This window comes from Choloepus didactylus (genome assembly GCF_015220235.1).
Source record: "Choloepus didactylus isolate mChoDid1 chromosome 5 unlocalized genomic scaffold, mChoDid1.pri SUPER_5_unloc1, whole genome shotgun sequence".
Taxonomy (NCBI): domain Eukaryota; kingdom Metazoa; phylum Chordata; class Mammalia; order Pilosa; family Megalonychidae; genus Choloepus; species Choloepus didactylus.
Window position 1 is genome coordinate 340,463 of NW_023637573.1, and position 6,000 is coordinate 346,462.

Below are 6,000 nucleotides of genomic sequence, written 5' to 3' on the forward strand. Positions count from 1 at the left end.
GGAACTTTTCAGCTTACGATTTACTGGTACCTTTTCTTTGTTGGACTTTACAGAACTTCATCCTATGAATGTTCATCTTAGAATTCAGCAAGAGACTTAGAGGAAATTTTATGGTAACTCTTGGCTTTGCTTCCCTGTATAGCTCACTCCTCCCCCAGGAATTGTAGCTACTTAAGCTTCTTTGAATTTGATCACTGTCTCCTCATCTCAGTGATCCTGTACTGTTCTCTGGATGATTCTTCTCTGTGAACTTTGATTCATGTATTTTCCCCATATATGAATCTGAGGAGTAAGTGGAACACATCCTGTGTCTCTCTTTGGTCAGTGATCGCAGTCCGTCTGTCCTTCCTTCCTTCCTTCCATCCGTCCTTCCTTCCTTCCTTCCTCCCACTCTCTCTCCTTCCTTCCCTTCCTCCTTTCCTTCCCCACATCCTCCCTCCCTTTCTTCCTTTCATTTCCACCTCTTCTTTCCTCACTCTGCCAGTTTTTCATGTGATCTGTCCCTGTTCCTTCATGTAATCTGCCAAAGAACATAATACAAGCCAGAGAGCTTTCCTCCAGGGTAAAGATAATGGGTGAAACTTAAGTCTGTCTAACTTTTGGTTAATGCTTGCATCACATGTTTTCCCATTATTTACTTTCAATGTATGTTTAATATACATTTTATAAAATATAAATAAAAATTATAAAATATTCATTAATATCCCTTTTTAAAAAATCTGGTCTGAAAAATTTTTAATTGGTTAACAGAGACTATGCTATAGCTTCTTGACTCTTAAAGGTGTAACATGAAATTGTGACTTTGGTCTACTTATAAAATAAATGATACCTCAGAAGATCTTTAAATCAATTTATCTTGTTCTCAGTTTATTGCTATTGCTATTGTGTGTTAGATACATTTTTAACTTAATGAGACAGCACTGCTTTATGCAATCACTATCCATTTAAATGTATCCATATTAACTCCTTTTTTTTTTTTTTTTTTGTATTTCTTCCTGTAGTCACAAACTTTCAGCAGGGAGAGTAATTTTTCAATCACTGCCAAAGGTGTTCTATTACAGCTTACTTTTATTTATAGACCAGCTAATTGGCTAAAATGTAAAGCCTGAAGTAATTAGTAGGGCCATTTCCTCCTTGGTGAGCCTTGTAATCCATTCATCCTCTGCACATTCCCTTCAATATTTCTAATGATGTTTGAAGTCTTTTTTTTTTTTTTTTTCAGGTTCTCAACCATTTCATACTAAGTATGTGAATATTATGCCGAGGGAAATTCATCCTTCATCCCTCAATTCTAGGCTCCCCTTCCTGGGATTCCTCTTACTTCTGGATTTGGCCTTGTACTTCTTCTCTGCCCTGTGATCTCTCTGATGCTTTCAAACATGCATTCTTATTTTTAAAATGCATGTTTTATAATTTTTTTCCTGAACAGGATGATTATTCTAAATTGTCTACAGTGTAATTTCAGGTAAAGGGCTATATATATATATATATATATAAATAAAATGTAAAAGTATTCACAAACAGTTACTAAAAGAACACATCCAAATACTCAGTGAAATGTGTTCAAACTTGTTAGGAACAAGATAAATGGAAGACAGAGATATTTCTACTCATCCATGAGAATGGCTAATATGAGAAAAACTGATTAATAATATTACATGTTGACAAAGATGTGGATCAACTTGGAACATTTATATACTGCTGGTCAATAGTAAAATTGGTAAAAATGACTTTGACTTTGAATAATGCTTGGCATTAGAGACTCAAACTGAATGGCTGAATGTATGCATACTGCATACTTTATGACTTAACAATTCCATTCCTATCATAAAAAGAAATGTGTGCAGATGTGGTATATATATATAACAAATCCCAAATATATATGTGCATATACACACACATATGCTTGCACACACACAAGATATACCAGTTGGCATCTAATTGGAATAGGAAATGTTACAGATATCTGGTGTTTGGATTATCTATTGTTGCATAATAAACCACTGAAAAACTGAATGCCTTGAAAAAAACTAGTTTATCTGTAAATTTTTTGTGTCAGGGCTTTGGTTTGGGATCAGCTGGGCAATTCTTCTGCTCCATGTGCTTTCACCTGAGGTCACTAGGTAATACTCAGCTGGTGGCTGGGCTGGGCTGGAGGGACTAAGACAGCTTCACTCACATGATGCCTGGGTGGGGGTGAGGGCAAGGCTGGGCCTAGCTGGGAGTGTTGACCTGAGTGCCTACGCATGACCTCTACATCATGGTGGTCGCAAGGTAGTCAAATGTCTTACGTGACAACTCAAGGCTTTCAGAGAGTGTGTCTCAAAGAACAGGAAGTGATTGCTGCCCGTCTCTTCACATCAGGGCCTACACACTGGCCTGCTTCACTTTCCTGTATTCTATTGGTCAGTAAAGCAAGAGGGTCCACACAAATTCAAAGTGGGGGAATACTGACCCCACAGCTCCATGAGAGGAATGTTAAAAGAATATATAGCCATCTTTCATCCCTTGTGCCTATTAGGAGCAGGACAGAGAAATACATAGAATGGTAGCAATAAAAATAATTGAATAGAAGACATAGTGTAAAAAAAGCTATGATTCTTTTAATAAAAAATTCAAAATCAGAGAACGTTACCCTATGATCAAAGAAGTCAGTTACCATTGGGAATGGGGATTACTGATTAAGAGCAGGTACAAATACTGTGTTTTTAGTAATGTTCTATTTCTACCAATGGGTGATGGGCAGATGAATATGTTATTGATTGAGCTGGGCACATTTGATCTGTGTACTTTACTATGTGTATGAAAGATTTGAATAACATGTCTTATTTATATATGCAAAGCCAAAATAGGCCACTCAACAACGATAAATAGACAAATACACAATTGTATGGGAAAATTTGTATACAATTCTTTATAGTTAATTGAACAATCATACACATCCCAAATTAGTAGAGATGTAAAAGATTTGAATATCATGATTAACAAGACTGACATGTCTATATATTGATATATGTAAAAGTATAGAAATATACGTTCACAAAAACTAGGCTCATAATATGATTTCTGAACAAGGTGGAAACAAGCCTGATACTAATAACCAAATACATAAACAACTCAAAACTCCCTTTTTGTTTGCTAATTAATAAATACTTTTGTATTGTTTGAATTAAATGACTTTCTAGTTGTAAGGGAAAAAGCCATATTTATAGTTGGTAGAAGTAGGTTGTAGTGTTCTAAATATACCCAAATTGCATACTTGGCAATAGGGGGAAAGTCTTTTTGTAATGGGTGGATAGAGCAAGACAATAGAGAAGGACACATATGTATACAAATAAATATGTAAAGAAGGGTGGTGGCAGATGCTGGGTAATTGGGCAGCGTGATGGTTTGTATGTATTATGTCCCCCAAACTCCATGTTTTTGGTGCAATCTTGTGGGGGCAGACTATTTAGTCTTGATTAGGTTGGAACCTTTGGATTGGGTAGCTTCCATGGAGATGTGACTCAATCAACTGTAGGCAAGACATTTGATTGGATAGTTTCCATGGAGGTGTTACCCCTCCCATTCAGGGTGGGTTTGAATTAAATCACTGGAGCCATATAAAATTGCTGACAAACAGAAGGAATTCTGTGCCGCAGCTTAGAGAGACATTTTGAAGATGGCTGTTGAAAGCCGACGCTGACATTTTGGAGAATGCCATTTTGAAATGCAACTTGAGAGCAAGCAGACACCAGCCACGTGGCTTCCCAGCTTTCAAAGGTTTTCCAGACACCATTGGCTGTCCTTCAGCAAATGTACCCTATTGTTGATGCCTTAGCTTGGACACTATTATGGCCTTAAGACTGTAACTCTGTAACCAAATAAACCACTTTTATTAAAGTCAATCCATTTCTGGTATTTTGCATAGGAGCAGTATTAGCAAACCAAAACAGGCAGTGTAGCTAATGGAGCTCTAAGGAATTGCTATTGTCATCTCTAGTCTCAGGCTAGAACTCAGAAGTAGAAAGCACCAGGTGCACTTGTGCCCAGTTTCTTGGCATCCAGCAGAGACACCTGTTTGAGCCAGGGTGGAGCTAGATGATCTTACTGTTGCTCTACTGTCTTATGTGATGAACAGAGAGTAGCCTTGTGGAGTGAGACTGCTTGATTCCAAATTGTCTGTTATTTGCTGGGAAATACCAGCATTGGCAGAATTGGGGGCAAAGGAAAGCTGCTCCAAAGCTCCTGTTATGGAGAGAAAACCTCTGAGAAGCTCCTGTCAAGCACAGCCCCTCACACCGGGGAGAAGGCATACCCCCAGTTCCTGCCAGACTCTGGCGGAATTTCCACATCCACTCATTGAATAATCTTCACTGCTTTTCTTCATGTGGACAAAGTGAGGACTACAGGGGACATTTTCATTATTTTGGATGCCCGTCTTCAACACTCCTTCCTGCTTTGGGAGACTATTCCTTCATATGAATCTGGTATCCACTCTCCATATTTTCCTCACATCTATTTCATGGATGTGTGAAATAATGTAGCCTATCAAAGGCATTTCTTTGATGGGTCCTGGAAGCAGGGAAGGGGAGAATCCTTTCCCTATTAGTGGATGACGAGAGGGAATCACATTTCCTGGCACAGCCATTGTAGTAATGATGGAGGGATAATTGAGCACTCAATGCCAAAGAGGAAAAGGGGTGACCTCACCCCTGGCAGCGTGCAATGGTGATCTCCATGAGTCTATGTGGTCACATAATTTGGGACATTGTTTCTAGCTATTTTGCCTCTACCTCAGGCTAATCAGTTTTCTTGATGATAATTTTTTAAGTGATTTCCTTTCTTCTTAAAATGTGCAAACACCATTTGTATTTCTTGCATCAATGAATGATAGCTTATGTGTCAGAAATCATTTAAATTCTTTATGAAATAGTCCCTCCTCTTTCCTAAGTTATGCCCCTTTCCCCTAAAAGAGTGAGCACTCTACATTTTTTATTCACTACTTTTATGTATTCTTTGGGGTATTGTTTTCATAGCCCTTTTTAAGTGAGATTGTCTATGTTTTGCAAATGAGAGTCTATGTTCTTGATTTATACAGAGAATAAAACTAGTACATCAGAGGAATGCAACATGCTGTAATTGAAAATGGAAGAACTCTGTATATAGATGATAACATTAAAAAATTTCTGAGATCACAGGTCTACAGATTCCAAGTTCCCAATTTACACCACCACCCTGCTATTTTGATGATAATAACATTATTATGTGTAATATCCTACAAATATTCCAATGTTCCGTTCATTTTCAAAATAATACAGGAAGAGCCCCTAGAGCACTTCAATCTCTTGGAAGTAAAACATCTATAATTACTCATACCGAAAATTTGGTTTTATTTTTTCCTAAACAAATGAAGTTATCGAACAGAATGATATTGGATATTGTATGTGTGTGTATGTGCATGTGATTGTAAAAGCATACCTACCATTGGTATGTTTCATATTCCATGGGAGAGAATGTCAACTTTTGAATCTAATTAGCAAATGGGTACTGCTTTTTCACATTTTTATTAAAGCAAAGACAGTCTAGTTAAAAATAATTCAACTCATTATGGAAATACATAAATTGTTGCGAATTGAGTTGCTGGCCATGGACTGTCAGAGGAAATATGTTGTGCAAATCCTAGATGAAAATTAGTGCTTATGCATTAAAATCAAATCATTTTGCACCACACTGGATAATGCTTAGATTTTAAAAATTATTTCAAGTTTGTAAAAAGAGTATATATACTCAACAAAGAGCTGAGCAAGCTCCAAATATCTATTTCCTTCTTATATATTTTTGCACCTGAATTAGAGTCATAAAATCTGCAAATCTTTCCACAGCATAGTGCTTTCCATTGAGGATTTCATAGCACCTTTCATAGAACTGCCCAATGCCCACCTTTGTTTTTACAGTTATATTAAGGAGACCCTCTGCAGAAAACCAAAGAGCAGAAACTAAAGTAGAGGGAAAACCGCT